Below are 19031 nucleotides of genomic sequence, written 5' to 3'. Positions count from 1 at the left end.
GAATATTTTGTAAGTAATCTCTTCTTTGGTGAAGATTTTGGTGAGAAGTTGTGTTATCTCATTGGCGAATTCCATGGTTGGGTCATGGTCTGTTTTAAGATAAAAGTTTGTGTCAGAAAGTTGACGTGTGGCCTCTTGTTTGTAATCAGTAGTGTTGAGAATAACGACTGCTGATCCCTTGTCGGCTTTTTTAATGACAATTTCTGGGTTATTTTTTAGACTATTAATGGCCGTTCTCTGTGCACATGTGAGATTGTTGCGTGTGAACGGGATGGTGTTCATTTTGAGAAATTGGTGTTTAACTGATTTGATAAAGGCATCGAGCGTCGGGTCTATACCCGGATTAGGGGTCCAGGTGCTTCGTGGGCCAAACTTACACTCTAGATCGTTGAAGTTGTCAACTGTATCTGTTTTGTTTGTCTCATGGAAGAAGTGAGAGATTCTCATTCTCCGAAAAAAGGCTTTGAGATCTGTGTATATTTTGCTAAGATCCGTATCTAAAGGTGTAGGGCTAAAAGTGAGACCCTTACTAAGGAAACTAAGTTCTGTCTCATTACATTGATAATCAGACAGATTGACTACAAAGGCACTTTTGTAAAGTTCAGGATTTTTATTTGAACTATTATTGTTAAGATTCAAATATGAAAATTCATTGCTAATGTCTGTGTTGTTATTGCCGCTCACATTGAGGGCATTGGCAAGCTGCCATAGGACCTTTTCCAATTGGAAATTGGTTTCGGGTCTTCCTTTTGAAGGTCTGTCTAGATTTGTTTTTGAACCGATTCAGAGGCCTGACGTGTCTGGGCTCCTGGCGACGTGGACCCCCTGTTGAGTTGCGTGGAGTAGTGGTGGGTGCCATGAGGAGTTTGGGATCGTATGGGTTCCTCTCGTTAGACTCAGTTTTGAGTTCATTATCCAGTTTCGTGTGCCAGTTGCTGGACTCCCGGGTGGAGATTGTTTGGCAAGCGGCAAGTATGGTGTCCGACTAGATTGTCGGGTAAGTCCACCGCTTTTGCGATGTTATCAGTTGATTTGGATGTCGTTCCAAATTCAACTCTCTTCCTCTTACTAGATGGTTCGACTTGAACCACCGTAGTAATGGAGCGGCTGTCTAAGCTGCTGAGGGAGGAAGATGGTGTTATTTCAGCCATTACTCTTGGGTATTAGAGAGATGTGTGAAATGATAAAAGGTTTTGGGCTAAAACCCAAGAGCAATCTATGTGACTAGTTTCGAGCGGGTATGCTCTCATCAGACTGTTGTGTATGGGGTGGGGGGGCTCCTTATATACATTTTGTGTTCCAGATGCGGTACCCGGGGTAGTCTACCGGCAGGGGTGTGCCGGTGGACCAGTGGACTGGTGGACCGGTGGAGCTAATTGCCATCGGTGGGTCGTGAGTGGTATAGAATTTATATAAGAATTTATTGAAGCGATCGTAAAATCATGACAATCGATAACCCATCTGTACTCATGCCGCCACCACCGGTCCACCGGTCCACCGGTCTTGACTATACCACTCACGACCCACCGATGGCAATTGGCTCCACCGGTCCACTGGTCCACCGGCACACCCCTGCCGGTAGACTACCCCGGTACTGCATCTGGAACACAAAATGTATATAAGGAGCCCCCCCACCCCATACACAACAGTCTGATGAGAGCATAGCCGCTCGAAACTAGTCACATAGATTGCTCTTGGGTGTTAGCCCCAAACCTTTTATTATTTGTTTTCATTCAGTCCCGAGGACCAATGAATGCTGTATTTAATGACGTCCAATCACAGCCTCCGTCTGTCTACTAAAGTACTCACGGAAATGAAAAAAACCTGTTTTTTCGACCTCAGATCTTAAATAAATGCAGTTAATATACAAAATATGTAAATATTCAAACAACTTAATTAGTACTAATTGGGTCGTGGCACCAGTGCAGCGTATCAAATGTTTTTATGCCTTTTTACACGTAAAAGTGTGTAAAAATGTGAATAAAACCGACTATTGTGAAACAGGGCATAATCAGGAGTAAGTAGATCAAGGTGACCTATGACACCTTGACGACAGGTGAGAACAGGTGCATAATGCCTATAGTCTGTTTCTGCTTTGTCAATTTGGACTTAGTTTTATTTTTGAATGTTGAAAGTGCCGACAAATTACCTCCTGTACAGTACATTTTGTATTGTTCACTGAGATCAAACTAGCAAATCCAGAGTAGTACTTTTCCAGTTGTTTTGTTATTTCATATTTACAGCTACGTAACACTTTGTGTCGATTTTTAAATTGAGAAAAACAGTTTTTGTTCATTTCCGTGAGTACTTTAGTTTAAGTAGACAGGAACCCAGTCTAAACATTTAGCTACTTACAAACTTCTGTTGTATCATACTATTGTATCCTATTGTTTGTTTCAAAAGTAGTCTGAGTACATGTGACTGCCTTTGTTATAAAGTGTCATGCATTCGGAGAGTACTTTGGTAGCAATGACCAAAATTAAGGGGTCCTCGAGGTGTTCTGTAGTATTTAAATCTAGGGACCTCCTAGACTTTTGACGTTTGACATATTGTTTATAACAAGGACCCCTTGACTTTCATGCTTTATTCGGGGCGGTCAGGAAGCCTAGTGGTTAAAGCGTTCGCTCGTCACGCCGAAGACCCAGGTTCGATTCCCGACATGGGTACATGTGTGAAGCCCATTTCTGGTGTCCCCCGCCGTGATATTGCTGGAATATTGCTAAAAGCGGCGTCAAACCATTCTCAGTCAGTCAGTCAGTCAGTCATGCTTTATTCTGAACACCGGCTTGTGTTACTGGGAGGTTATTCGTATGTGTGGCCTTACTACCCATCAGGTAGGCATGGATGGTTTAAGGTGCTGTAGCTTGCTGTGCGGAGTTGTGTACCTTAGCTGTCAGGATCCTCTGTTTGTGGATTGAGATCCCAGATTGGTCAACTGCATAGTATTTTGATATTTTGTTACAAAAGTGATATGCCGGTGATGTTTTAAAGGAGAAACATTTTTTAGATGATTTTTTAGGCTCATCTTGAAAAGGCTTGAATTTTTAGGTTGGTCTTCAAAAGGCTTGAATGTTTAGATATGTTTTGAAAAGACTTGAATTGTTCAGGTTCATATATAACAGCCTTGAATTTTTAAGTTGGTCTTGAAAAGGCTTGAATTGTTATGTTCATTTTGAAAAGGCTTGCATTTTACCGGTTCACATTTAAAGGCCATGAATTTTGAATTTTGTCTTGAAAAGGCTTTGAATTCTGAAGATTCTGAAGAAAGCCTTGAACATTTGGCAACTGGCCATAAGTCTGTATTTTCAGAAAGTGCTTTAGATCAGAACTGTGTTGGGAGTAGGTTTGAGATGTTCTTGCCAATGTGTGAACAGAAGCAGTGGTCACAAGGTCTGAAAGTGACATTGTATTGACCTTATGACATCACATGTTTATGACAGCCAGCCAACCTGATAGCAAGATTGTATTACAATGTAAACTGAAATGGATAAATTTTTGTATAAGTTTCAGGTGTTCTCAACAAACCTAGTCGAGAGAACCTAGTCAACTGACCTTTACAATGTATATGATAATTACAGCTTTAAGAATATATGAAGTTGGGATGCGTTTAGGTTGGCATCCAACGTTATATTTGTGCAGTGCAGGTGCTGTTCAAAAGTTGTACATCAGATAAAAATGTTAATTCCTCAACTGTTTGTATCAGATAAAAATGTTAATTCCTTAACTGTTTGTATCAGATAAAAATGTTAATTCCTTAACTGTTTGTATCAGATAAAAATGTTAATTCCTTAATTGGTTGTATCAGATAAAAATGTTAATTCCCTAACTGTTTGTATCGGATAAAAATGTTAACTCCTTACTTGTTTGTATCAGATAAAAATGTTAATTCCTTACTTGTATGTATCAGATAAAAATGTTAATTCCTTACTTGTTTGTATCAGATAAAAATGTTAATTCCTTACAATTTATTTTGGGGGGGGGGGGCGGGGGGGGGGGGCTGTTAGTAGGCCAGCAATTTGTTTTATCTAACGATTCAGTGATTTTAATGTTAAAGTCAATAAGTAACAGTTGTAATCATCATGTTTTCTCTTTGAAAAGAACAAATTCTCTATGGTAGATAAAACAGGATGACATCCATGAAAGATTGTGCAAGGTCAAATGTCTGGTGTGCTCTGTTTTGATCAACTTTATGTAGTACTACCATGAATTGAGTGTTTTTTCCTGAAAATCTCTTTCTAAATATGGCAACGTTTTCACACTTACTGGTAAGGTACCCAAAACTTTTAGGGTGTGTTTGGATGCTTAGTTCAGCAAGGGTGGAAACTGGACTTTTATGGTCAGTTAACTCCCTTGCCTTGGGAACACTGTCCAACTCTATATAGAGGAAAAGGACTATATGTCTCTATTGCTATGAGTATTGTTATGTGGTCAGGTAACAATGTATTCTGTGAGCACATTCAAATTGTTTGGGTCACAATATGGTTGAATTATTGTTAAAGTGACTTGTCTTGAAAAGGCTTTGAATTCTGAAGATTCTGAAGAAAGCCTTGAACATTTGGCAACTGGCCATAAGTCTGTATTTTCAGAAAGTGCTTTAGATCAGAACTGTTTTGGGAGCAGGTTTGAGATGTTCTTGCCAATGTGTGAACAGAAGCAGTGGTCACAAGGTCTGAAAGTGACATTGTATTGACCTTATGACATCACATCTTTATGACAGCCAGCCAACCTGGTAACAAGATTGTATTACAATGTAAACTGAAATGGATAAATTTTTGTATAAGTTTCAGGTGTTCTCAACAAACCTAGTCGAGAGAACCTAGTCAACTGACCTTTACAATGTATATGATAATTACAGCTTTAAGAATATATGAAGTTGGGATGCGTTTAGGTTGGCATCCAACGTTATATTTGTGCAGTGCAGGTGCTGTTCAAAAGTTGTACATCAGATAAAAATGTTAATTCCTCAACTGTTTGTATCAGATAAAAATGTTAATTCCTTAACTGTTTGTATCAGATAAAAATGTTAATTCCTTAACTGTTTGTATCAGATAAAAATGTTAATTCCTTAATTGGTTGTATCAGATAAAAATGTTAATTCCCTAACTGTTTGTATCGGATAAAAATGTTAATTCCTTAACTGTTTGTATCAGATAAAAATGTTAATTCCTTAACTGTTTGTATCAGATAAAAATGTTAATTCCTTAATTGGTTGTATCAGATAAAAATGTTAATTCCCTAACTGTTTGTATCGGATAAAAATGTTAATTCCTTAACTGTGTGTATCGGATAAAAATGTTAACTCCTTACTTGTTTGTATCAGATAAAAATGTTAATTCCTTACTTGTTTGTATCAGATAAAAATGTTAATTCCTTACATTTTATTTGGTGGGGCGGGGGGGCTGTTAGTAGGCCAGCAATTTGTTTTATCTAACGATTCAGTGATTTTAATGTTAAAGTAAATAAGTAACAGTTGTAATCATCATGTTTTCTCTTTGAAAAGAACAAATTCTCTATGGTAGATAAAACAGGATGACATCCATGAAAGATTGTGCATGGTCAAATGTCTGGTGTGCTGTGTTTTGATCAACTTTATGTAGTACTACCATGAATTGAGTGTTTTTTCCAGAAAATCTCTTTCTAAATATGGCAACATTTTCACACTTACTGGTAAGGTACCCGAAACTTTTAGGGTGTGTTTGGATGCTTAGCTGAGCAAGGTTGGAAGCTGGACTTTTAGGGTCAGTTAACTCCCTTGCCTTGGGAACACTGTCCAACTCTATATAGAGGAAAAGGACTATATGTCTCTATTGCTATGAGTATTGTTATGTGGTCAGGTAATAATGTATTCTGTGTGCGCATTCAAATTGTTTGGGTCACAATATGGTTGAATTATTGCTAAAGTGACTTAGAATTTTAACTCAACCACAAACAATTTGCAAGTTGGCTGCCGTTGAAGAAAGGAGTCCAATGCATGGACAAGCAAGAAGTAGTAGAATGAAATGACTGCGTAAGGATCAGGGTATAAAGTTAGTTCTGGGGTTATCTAATTGCAACCATGTTTCATTCTCAACTCCCTGGGGAGTATACAGAGGCACATTCAAACAAAGACACTTTGTGGGGCGGTCCGGTATCCTAGTGGTTAAAGCGTTCGCTCGTCACGCCAAAGAACCAGGGTTCGATTCTCGACATCTGTACAATGTTGGAAGCCCATTTCTGGTGTCCCCCGCCGTGATATGGCTGGAATATTGCTAAAAGCAGGGTAAAACCATGCTCACTCACTCACTCTTTTACTGTGGAAACTCAACGTAAGAGGAGCCTGTCAATTTCACCCGATTACTGTGCTATTCACAAGACCACATGCCTACTTATAAGTAGTTGTTCACTCATAAGGATATCAAATGATTATAATAACTAATAAAGTCTTAAGTAATATGAGACTGCCTCCATGGTCTTGTGGTAGAGCGTCCTCCCGGAGAGCAAAGGTCCAGGGTTCGATCCCTGGCCGCGTCATACCAAAAGACGTTAAAATATGGTACTTGTTGTTACCCTGTCTGGCGCTCGGCATTAAGGGGCTAAAACAAGGACTGGTCGGCTCGGAGTCAATATACGGTGTCTGAGTGGGGTATTCATGTTAAACTGCGGCATGGTATCTCAGTGAGCTAGCACTATAAATCGGCATCAGTCCGGACTAGTACAAGCAGCCACACAAACACACACACACACATGCATGCACGTCGCTATATAAGTGCAGTAATCTTGGGCGCGACGTTAAACCCAATTTCACCTCACCTCACCTCACCTTAAGTACATATAGTAATATGAGTAATATGAAACAAAAACTGTATTATTAGTAATGGGTGGTAATTAAATACATGCTGTTATATACAAATGTCTGCAATGTCTAATCTGTCTTCAATTCCTTCCTCTGTGGCCTAGTGGTAGAGCCTCCACCCGGAGAGCGGAATTTTGGGGGTTCGATCCCCAGCCACATCATACCAAGAGACGTTAAAAGATGGTACTTGTTGCATTAAGCGGATAAAACAAGGACTGGTCGGCTAGGAGTCAGTATGCTGTGTCTGAATGGGGTATTCAATGCTATTCATGTTAAACTGTGGCATGGTATCTCAGTGTGCTAGCACTTTAAATCGTCATCAGTCCGAGCTAGTACAAGCAGCCACACGCACGTGCATACATGTCGCTATATATCTTGGACGCCTCACCTTAATACCTTGTCAGACATTTCTGTCTTGTTTGTAGCGTATTGGCCTAGGAACTAGGGAGATTGTCTTTTCTCTAGGTAGGGCAAGTCCATGACTGTTAAGCAGACTAGTTCCTCGACTCGGAGGCGGAACAGTTCCTTTAGTTGTGGGAGGAAGAATGTTACTTCATCGGTGGCGTTATTGTTGGATGGTACTTAGATATGGACCACAGCACATTCATTTGACCTGAAATAGTTTATCGCAAAGAGAACACTTCAGCAGATAGAGTCTGTGTTCTTGGTATTGAGTGCCATTTCTGACATGTGGCACACTGACGCTGATGGCGTCGAAACGCTTCTCGTCCCCTCAATATCCAAAATTGTGTCTCAACTCTGCGTGTATACACTCCTGTCCATGGTGTAAGAGCTTCTCATCTTGATCCCGGATGACCAGCTTTGTTATAAAAGGTTGTGGGTCAAGAAGTATTGGATGTTTGATGCCTGTATTTAGAGATTGTGCTCTCTGTAAGTGTCCTCCTACTCTGATCAGGTCTGATTCTGCATCATAGATAGGTTCAAGCTGGAGGAGTCGGCTGTCTGGAGGCAATCGTTTACCTGCATATAGTGCTGTGAATTCCTGGAGGAATGACTGCATTTGCACTAGATAATAGAGAGGTGTTCTCTATTTGTTCAAAACCGTTCAGCAGTCAAGAGTTGAGCGTCTTCCGGGAAGCGTCCCCAACAAGGGACTATTTATCATCAGCCACATACACTTCCCACGAAATGTACAGTTCTGCATCTGGCTGCTGTGGTATATTCACAACAATCGCCACACATAACAGAATTCTTTATCTCTGTATTGTCAGAGTCTATTGTCACTGGGGTAACTGGCCAATGATCATGTGTCTGGTGTAAGAAATCTGGCCCATCTCACCAATGCGATTTCTTGCTGAGATCTCTGAGCAGTTTGCCTGGAGTTATGTCATCGGCAGGATTTCTCTGAGTCAACAAATCGCCGGCTTTGTACATCTGTAAGATTCTAGATTTCTGATACTCGTGTTCCAACGAATACCTTATATCTACATGATTCTGACTTCATCCAACCAAGTACAGTAGTAGAGTCACTCCACAATATCACTCTCTGGATTGGTAAAGTTAATTCCTTGCACAACACATCAGCTAGCTGAGCACCAGTGAGAGCTGCACATAATTCTAGGCGTGGCATAGACAGCTGTTTCTTCAGGGAAACCTTTGATCGTGCCATAAGGAAACTTATGCCCTCATATTGCTTGACATCAGGCCATTATGACGCCCGTTGTTAGGTGACGTCATAGGATAGAGATAGGTGACTTCACGTTGACTAGTGACGTCATCTGGTTTGTTCTATGTAGTTTCAATATTTGCAAAAGTGGGTCAGTGACATTCGTGTCGATTGCAGTAAATGTTTAAAAACTGATATTGTTGTTTCTTTTTATTTGATAATAAATTCCATCCATTTTAGCTATAATAACGGTAAGCCAATTTTCAGGGCATTTTCATTTCCACAAGCCCTCGGTCTTTGCAACTGCCCTCCTTCATCGGGCCGTTAATGGAAGACCTCGGGCTTCTGCAAATGATAATGCCCCGAAGAATAGCGTTACCCTTGTAATATAATTGAAGGAGACATAGGCAATGGGAGTCACACATTGTACCAATGTTGTGAATCGAACCTGGGTCTTCTGCAAGACAAGCAAACTGTTTAACCACTAGGATACCCCACCACCCTCAAAGTGTCACCTTGAACCACTAATCAGTGTCATTAAGTTATATGAAGCAGTGGTGTAGCCCAATCATCTAAGGCGCTGCAATTCACTGTGCAGAGTTGTGTCCCTTTTGGCAAACAAGGAACCTATGATCATTAGTTTGAAACCTGGGTTGCCTGATTTTGTTTCTAGGTTTGTCGTAAACAGTTCAGACATGCATCACTTCGGTGTTTCCCTTCCACGTTAAGCTGACATGCCGTGATAAGACTGGAATAGTGTTGAAAGTGGCATTAAACCATTTCACTAACTCACTTTTATCAAAAACGGCATGTTTTACCTTTGAAGATATTTTTTTTTTATGACATGCTTGTAATCTTAAAATTCTCCTGTCACCGAAATATTGCTAATGCCACATTGCATTTTACCTCTCTTGATATTAAGGGGCACAATAGGCCTAGTAGCCTTATGTCACAGTAACCCACTCTGTAGAGTTGCATCCCCTGGCTGTGCAAGGATCTGCTAATCATGATCCTTCATTTGTCAGGAACATACCCATGCTTGTTGTTTTAACCAAAGTGTTAAATGTCTCTATAATCTAAAACTGGGTAACATATTTTTATGGAAGATGGTTATTTATCTTGGTGTAGCTGTTAGTGTGAATGTGTATTTATTCATGTTAATATTCATGTTCATGCCTGCATGTATACAAGTGTGACAGTGTGTAATAATCTCTATGTTCTGTTGTCCATCCTAATGTAATGCTAGATGCATCGTTTGTTTCATGGAGTTTCTTGGCAATTATTAAAGAGACAGAAGAAAAAGCATAGTTTAATCAAACTACAGAGATGATATTCTAAATTCAAGTTTTTGTACTTCTACAAACTTCTCTGTACACAATTCCATGAAACAAGAAATACATTTTGTCTTACCTATTATAATGGGATTGATATATTTAGGACATAACACATGTTTTCAATGTAGAGCTAGGTTACCTTCAGATTTAACCCCTCTAAATTGAATTTGAAACCTAAGGTGCAGTGTGAGGTTTCAAATGTTAAATTTAGTGAGGTCAGTTTTAATCTTGACTGAAGTGATGGTAAGTGAAAAGGGTAGATGAATTGACCATTCTAACTGCAGTTGAAACAACAGAAACCATGGCCACAAGACCGAACATGGGTGTAAAAGATAGCATTACTGAAAAATTGGTTATTCTTAACCCTGATGGGTTAGTGGGATGTGGCATTCATAGCATTTAGACATTTAAAAACTAGGTCTTATCAGGGTAACATAAATATGCAATGATATTTAATAGATAATGCAATTCTCATGGGATTATGTTGTTTTGGTGGTATTTATGCCATGTCGGGTGGTGTGCGATACAGACAGATCATTCAGTAATTAAACAATGGAGATGCAGTGGTTGTTTTGTTGTTTTTGAAAAACAAGGAAGGCCCAAAGTGATGCAGATCTTGGATGTTTACCACTAGCGTTACAACACAAGGACCAGCGGTCTCACACATGTGGATGACCGATCTCACACAACACGCGTACTGAGTCGCTATATGGCTGAAATAATGCTGATGCGACATTATGTCTTAACTCACTCACTGTGCATATTTCCATTGTGGTACGATCAATACCTGGACCCATTCGCCAGTAATGCTTCGTCTCAGAAGTGATGCCACCATTTCTGTCCCTAACTAACCTAGCACAGAATATCTCTCTCTTGATTGTAATCTGACAACTAACTGTAGTCTAGTGGTAGAGCCTCCGCCTGGAGAGAGGAAGGTCCGGGGTCCGATCACCAGGCGCGTCATACCAACAGACGTTAAAAGATGGCACTGGGTGTTACCCCCGGCTTTCAGCATTAAGGGGGAAACCAAAGAGTGAGTGAGTGAGTTTGGTTTAACGCCTCTTTTAACAGTATTCCAGTCATATCGCGGCGTGTCAGCTTAATGTAGGAGGAAAGCCCGAAGTGATGCAGGTCTCAGACATTTACCACTTCGGTGAAACCCATGAGCACAGGTATTGTGCTGACAAACCTAGAAACATAATCGGGGCGAACCGGAATTCAAACCCACAATCATAGGTTTCTGGCGTGCCCAAGGGACGCAACTCTGCACAGCGAATCGCGGAGCCTTGGACAACTTGGCCATCCTTGCCCCAGGCAAACCAAAGACTGGAGTAAGTACACTGTGTCCAAGTGCGGTATTCATATTAAACTGCAGCGTGGTATCTCAGTGGGCTAGCACTGTCAAATTCACTTCAGTCTGGACTAGAACAAGCAGCCACACACACACACACACACACACACACACACACACACACACACACACATCCATGCATGCACATCGTAATATAAGTGCAATAACGGTGCCACGATGTTAATCCCCATTTCAACTCACCACCTCATCTGATCGTAATCTGATTTGACAGCTATTTTAGCAGTTATTTTTGTCTTTCGATTACAGTTCAAATTGATGCTATGGTAGCAAAGGGTTCAGGGTATTTTTTGTAACATTAGACCATTGAAGATCTGGGGTAGAATAGGTCTTCAGCAACCCATGCTTGCCATAAAAGGCGACTATGCTTGTTGTAAGAGGCGACTAACGGGACTGGTTGGCCAGGCTTTCTGACTTGGTTGATGCATGTCATCGTATCCCATATGTGTGGATCAATGCTCATGATGTCAATCACTGGATTGTCTGGTCCAGACTGGATAATTTACAGACCGCAAAACAAAACGTAACAATGGATTGATGATTACCATGAAATTGTTGTGAGAAGACTTAATCTTTGTCACACAAAACTGAAACATCCTCAGTTGTGGGTCAGGTGAGCTACAAGACTTCTAACACAACTAAATACACAACTTCTTTATTCATCCTGGTGAAGCTAAAACAGAGACTGACCCAAGCAGGGATGAAGCCGTGAGATCAACATCTGACTTCGAGGAAGTCATGGCAACAAGTGACCTAATGTTCAGCTGCTGACTGAGGACCAGTGTGAAGCATCTCTCAACTCTAGGAGCAAGAATTGTCACATCTTGCGGTTGCCTGTGAGTTTGATTTGTGAAATCCTGAGCAGCACACTGATTCTATCCCAGCATTCCTCTCACAGCATCGCCGCATGGCATTGATCACGGACACACACGCTGACTCGACATACTTGTTAGCTGAAGAAAAGACATAGAGTCAACTTGATCATTTGACTTGCACTTCAAGATTTATTAAAAACTAAAACTACACACACAACTCGACTGCCTCTGTAGTTAATGGGACTGCCTCCATGATCTAGTGGTAGATTGTCCGTCCAGAGAACTGATCGGGAGTTCGATCCCCGGCTGCGTCAACCCAAGAGATGTTAAAAGGTGTCACTTGTTGTTACCCTGCCTGGCACTCGACACAAAGGAGCGAAAACAAGGACTGGTCTGTAACAAGTCAGTATGCTGTGTCTGAGTGCGGTATTCATGTTAAACTGTGGCATAGTATCTCAGTGGGCTAGCACTATAATATGAGCATCAGTCCCGACTAGTACACAAGCAGCCCCCCCACACACACACACATGTGCATGCACATCGCTATATATGTGCAATAATCTTGAACGCAACTTTCGCCACACCACACCTGTAGTTAACAGAGTGTCTGTAAGGTGAGTGGAAAGTCAGGGGTTTGATCCCCTGCCTCATTTTACCAAAAGATGTTAAAGATGGTAATTATTGTTTCCCTGCCTGGGGTTAAAACGAGGACTGGACGGCTCGGAGTCCAAAAAGCATATCTTGTAAGAGTTCTTATTGGGAGGCCTTGTTTTAAACTAACCTCATTTTACCAAAAGATGTTAAAGATGGTAATTATTGTTTCCCTGCCTGGGGGTAAAACGAGGACTGGACGGCTTGGAGTCCAAAAAGCAGAGTTCTTATTGGGAGGCCTTGCTACAGACATTCCTTCAAGGAATAAGGGTGTTTTATTAATATCTTCTCTTTTTGTAAGTAATCATAAATATTACTTTCACATATGCAAATTATAAGCAGGCCTAAAAGTTATACGTGTAAGTATTGTAGGACAATAATATTAATACCTTGCAAACATTTTTGTATTTCACAGGCTTCTTTCTGACAAGGGTCCCTCTTCCCGCCGGGCTTAGGCATCAATGTCACCAGCTAACTGGAATGTGAAATTGAGATTATTTGAATATAAGAAACAAAACAAACATAATTACCAACTGAAAATTATAACAACAGAAGAAGTTCATGCATTATTCAATATTCACAGTAATACAAATTCTTATGATTTTAATAACTTACAAAACTGCATATAAAAATCTGTTGACATATATCACTTTTACAAGATCTCGGTTTTACCTGGCGTCGTAAAAATGGGTGTCATCTTAAATTGCCACATATTTTGGGGGTCATTTTCTGAATTTGGGAGTCATTCCGAGTTCCTATTTCAAACAACTAGCCGAGTAGCAGTCAGTATTTTAAAAAAGTTCTGTTTCAAAAATTGTAGGACCTCAATCTAGAAATCTATGTCATTTTATGTAATAGGATGAATAGTGCATAAGAGTGACTGAGCGAATATAGTTTTACGCCGCTTTGAGCAATATTCCAGTAATATCACGGAGGGGGACACCAGAAAAGGACTTCAGACATTGGGAACAAGACGATATGCCTACATGTAAAAACGAAAAGAATATTTAATATCGGCAAAGTTACAATCAAATAAATAAAAATGGTTTAAGCGTAATACTCCCATATTCTCATCATTTTTATAACTGGCACATAAAAGCTGTCGTGATGAATCATTTAAATTTTATGTCATATTTATCCCCAACTGTTTTTTGTAAATTAATTTTGTTCGATAGCGTGATTTTATTGCGCTTTGATAAGTTTTTATCACCTTCACCGCTAGTGAAAACGATGACTTAAGGTCAGTGATAATGCCGTTCATTGGATGGATAGTAAGTATTCTACTTGTTTTCCTAGTTTCGAACAGAATATCATCATACAACTGTAAATCGAAGTACCTTTTCTGAGCACAGCACATATGACGTACAGAGTACACTCCCTTGTTGTGTAATATTGTCCTAACCACGTATCATTGCTCAGTAACTTTTATGCAGACCTCAGTCGGCAGAGTCAAAAACAGAATAGGGAAATGGAAAGAGATAGTTTTGAACAACATATTCCTGCAAAGTGCAGCTTTAGCTAGGACAAGGTTAAGTTTTCCCCGTTTACTTTAGTAAAAACTATTTAAAAAATTAAATAAGCCGTCATGTTGTACGAATTACATTTTGAGGTGTCGGTCGGTCATACGACTCTTGATCAAAATTTGTTTGATCAAGGTTACAAAATTCAAGACTTCAGTAAAACTTTCAAAAAGTTTTATGGTAGACACGCGGAGGACATTTCCCAATTAGACGCATCATCGACAAGAATGATGTCCGATGCAATTCCCTAATTTAACTAGAAGCACTTGTTGTGTGTTTTTTTCAGGCGAACAATTGACTTGCCCTTGCGGACACCTGGTATCATTACTATTTGGTAGTGATTTATAAACAAATGTTCATGATATAGTCGGAATCGTACAATCGGCTCTGCTTTATGTAGATATTTTGTGAATCATCCAACATCTCTTTCTTATTGCTTCCCGAGGTTTAATGCAGGAACCGGAATAAGCCGAGTTGGCCCGAACGTTGGGAAAGATCACGTAGAAACACATTCGTGACCGACTCGTGTTATTCCGGGACAAGCCGAATAGCGACTCGTGCCCCTCTCGTGGAAATTTTTGTGACCGGGCTCCGTCTTAGCGCAAACGGGCATACCTAAAACAATTGTCAACTCTTTGCGTAATGGTTCACATATATTTCTACATATATTATATATATTTCAGATGCAATTTAAAGCACATCGGAACATGCGGAATTACGGAAAGGAGCGAGTGGTGACGAATGGTAGAAACAGAGTGCTGCGGGTCACAGTTGCGCCCCTTTGTCCTGCCAGGCACCGATGCATGCTTTCATATATTTGTTTCTTAGAATTGTCATAGTCTTCCTCAATGTAACAAACTAATACGGCAGCCTCACTGCTCCTTCCATAATAGTCTAAAACGCCGACACACACATGAAATAGTGTCAAAAGCGGCGTAAAACGTAACTCAATCACTAACAATATAGAAAACACTTGGCAACTCGTCGACTTAAAATATTAGAGTTGGAATCATCATTAAGCACATTTTCCCATTTTCCACCATCCTTGATAAAGTACTAAGTAGTAGAATGCATGAAGATACAATATACTGGAATGATTTGAAAGCACCCCCCACTACATCTTGGTGGATTGTCTTTTTTCCGCAAATTCTCCCCACCTTGTGTTTCGGATGTCGATGGTATATTTTTCCCCGCATCACTTGTTTGTTGACGTCACAACGTGATAACACGAGTTTCTTTTATTATTCTCTGGCTACGTATGAATGTAAAGAATGTATTGACGCATGAAAGAGCCCCCCAAAAAATAAATTTTAAAAATAAAATAAAATAAAAATGAATGCTGCATTTCCTTTCTTAGGTTCAATATCATTTAAAGGGTCCCTTCATCCTGGAAGATATCTACTTTTAGGTAGATGTTTCCTTCAGCTTCAATCTTGCACTTTTCATTCTTTTTAATAGCCGTTGTCCATTTTTCCAGTTTCATAAATGCATCCACCAGTCAAGAAGATCTGATCGATGATCAAGATATATATTGTAATAAAACGGGTCTTACCTCGCGGGGTGCATCAAATCACGTGAGCACCTTAAAAATATGAAAAAATAGAAAATATCTTTCGCCGCCTAGCAGTCGGTACACATCTTTGGCAGATCATGCAGTCGACGGAAATCTGCACGTTGAAATCCATGTTTTCGAACTTGATGTCTAGTTCGTTACGTGATTTTGATTGGACTATGTATAGTGAGTGTGAGAGAGTGAGATACAATTTAACGTCACGTCGGCAATATTTCAAAGTAACTTTGAGATTGAGTCCAAGGCCTTTAGAAATTTATTCTTTAAATATTTAATGTGAAGCAGAAAGGTCAAATGGTGGTCGAAAATAATACCCAGGAACTTGGTCTCTTTCATTATTTAAATATGAGTATCCGGGTCTTTGTGCGGTTTATATTTTCACCAAAATGAATTCAGTTTGTCTTAGATTTTGAGAATTTGAATCCGTTTTCTAAAAACCATTTCTGGATCTTGCCTTTCAATAGCAATAATGTACTTGCCACGACAGGGAATATTAAAATCATCCACAAAAAGCGATCCATCAATTGAATCATTTAAAACTTTTGATAAAGTGTTGATTTTTATGCTAAATAATGTGACAGACTTATACTGGACACCCTGATCCTGATTATAATTATCAGACAGGGTAGAACCCACTTGGATATGAATTGAGGTAAATGGCCTCTCAATCCAAAATAAATGTAAATCTTTTGAAAGACCTTGTTTCCAGGTAGTGTCATATGCTTTCTCTAGATCGAAAAAGATAGACACTGCATGCTTGGTTTTATTTTTCACAAATGGCTCTGACCGAACTTTTTTTTTGGCTAACGTTCACCCAGTTTATGTGCAATATCCGATTTTTTAGTTAATAGTCCATCTCCATTCTTAATATGGTGGATACTAGATTTAAATCCCTTACCTTTAATTTTCTGAATCATGTTCCATACGTTGGACATGTGTGTTCGTGAATTTAAGTTTGAAAAATTATTTTGCCAAGATTGGCGTTTAGTTTTTTAAAATGTACGTCTGGTATTTAAATTTTGAAAATGTTCAAATTATGGACCATAGGATGGTGACAGAAATAGTGTTCAGCCTTTTTCCTTACCTTCCTAGCTTGTTTCCAGCCATTGTTAAACCATGGTTTACGGATGTGTGGATTTGAAAAGGACTTAGGAATACATCCGTCAGCTATTTTATTTAATTCTTCAGAAAATAACTGTACAGGACCAGTAACGTCAATAAACAGACCAGGCTTTAATTTATTGGATTTAACTATTTCCAGTTGGCTTTATCAAAATTCCATCTTATTGAAGGAGGAACATCAGAAGGTGTCACAGGTTTTTAAATGGTAGGTTGTTGGTTGGTTTGTTGTTTTACGCCGAACTCAGAAATAATTCAGCTGTATGACGGCGGTCTGTAAATAATCGAGTCTGGACCCGACAGTCCAGTGATTGATATCACGAGCATCGATCCACGCAATTGGGATACGACGACATACTTCAACCAAGTAAGCGAGCCTGACCACCCGAACCCGTTAGTCGCCTCTTCCGACAAGCATAGTCACCTTTTATGGTAAGCATGGGTTGCTGAAGGCCTATTCTACCCCGGATCTTCACCGATCTTATTATGGCATCACTGTATATTCACATATGTCCACATGTATGTATGAGGTATATATTCCATGTTGCATGTTTAGACGTTTACCAATTACTATAACACTTTCTATAATTACTGCGCAGGTCAAATAATATATAATACGTAACTCCTTTTTCGAGCAAATGTTATGATTCAAATTCAGCATTTCCATACTGAGTAATACTTACTCTTTTCTCATTAAAACGGCCTTAAGGCCATCGGCCTAATTTATACCATGTTTTTTCATGAGCAATGTAGTTGTGTACAGAAACACAATGAATACACTTCAACATATTTTAGAAATGAGATCAATGATCATGAATTCACCAATGTAAATTGGTCAAAGTAGTTTGTTATATATGAACAAAACTCCCGTTCTTCTCATTATATAACACAAACATACATGATAACATTTGTTTCAGTCAGCACAAAAAAAACCAAGAAACATGTTTTGGTCGTATTTTGTTACTTTACCAACATCATTCATGCATTGTTCGACCTTTTTGTTCTTTTTTTTAATACTTTAAGCTAATCCTTGAATCACCTCGTAACAGTAGGTCTTAACTGTTTGAGTAAAGGTTTCTCTTAAATAGTAATTATCATTTCATACAAACCCGATTCATATAGATTATGTTATTAAATAGCTTCAGTTCTATTGACTTTCTGTTATAAATATATCACTTGCTTAATGGCCGTATACACAAGCTGTGAACCGATAACACTAATCTTTCCAGACCTATACATGATCCAAGATCACGGTTACTACACATGTCCCGCGTGTAACAGATGGTGCCATCACTGCTTACCAGTCATCCATTTATATATTTTTGTCTGCTATTATGCCTTTTACGCCCAATGGAATCTGTTTCGGCGGATAATCGAGACTGGTTACTCTCTGGCGTTGACGTTTTATAGTTATAGAATATAGTTAAAACTAATGAGTTCGTTGGTTAGGGACGTTTTGAACAGTAATTCAGTTATACCATGACGTGTCAACATAATGTCGGATGACAGCCCTAAATGACACAGCCCGTATAGGGTTTTCCAGTTTGTTGAGGTGAGGTGAGGTGAGGTGAGGTGAGGTGAGGTGAGGTGAAATAGGATTTAACTTCGCGTTCAAGATTATTGCACTTATATAGCGACGTGCATGTATACGTGTGTGTGTTTGTGTGGCTGCTTGTACTAGTAGGGACTGATGCCAATTTATAGTGCTAGCTCACTTGAGAAACCATGCCGCAGTTTAACATGAATACTTAACTCAGACACAGTATACAGACTCCGAGCCGACCAGTCCTTGGTTTAGCCCCTTAATGCCGAGCGCCAGACAGGGTAACAACAAGTACCAGCTTTTAATGTGTTTTGGTATGACGCGGCCAGGAATCGAACCCCGGACCTCCCGCTCTCCTGGCGGACGCTCTACCACTAGACCACGGAGGCGGTCATCAGTTTGTTGAAGTTCACGAGTAAGGACATTGTTACAACCAGGGAATTATAATCAGGAATTCCTACCCACGACCATTTGAATCTCTGCATAGAAATTTACGGCGCCTGAGGCGAGTGAGCCGCTCATGCAACCTCCATCCTTGGAACAAAGAATGTATCAAATAAAGACAAACACGAGATGTACATAGCAAGTCGTTCTGTATTTTCAACCACAGAAAACTAAAATACTACATTCCATATTCTCTAAATACTGCAA

Source organism: Haliotis cracherodii, unplaced genomic scaffold, assembly GCF_022045235.1.
Source record: "Haliotis cracherodii isolate W230 unplaced genomic scaffold, xgHalCrac1.p SCAF_7, whole genome shotgun sequence".
Lineage (NCBI taxonomy): Eukaryota > Metazoa > Mollusca > Gastropoda > Lepetellida > Haliotidae > Haliotis > Haliotis cracherodii.
Note: the sequence above shows the minus strand (reverse complement) of the source record.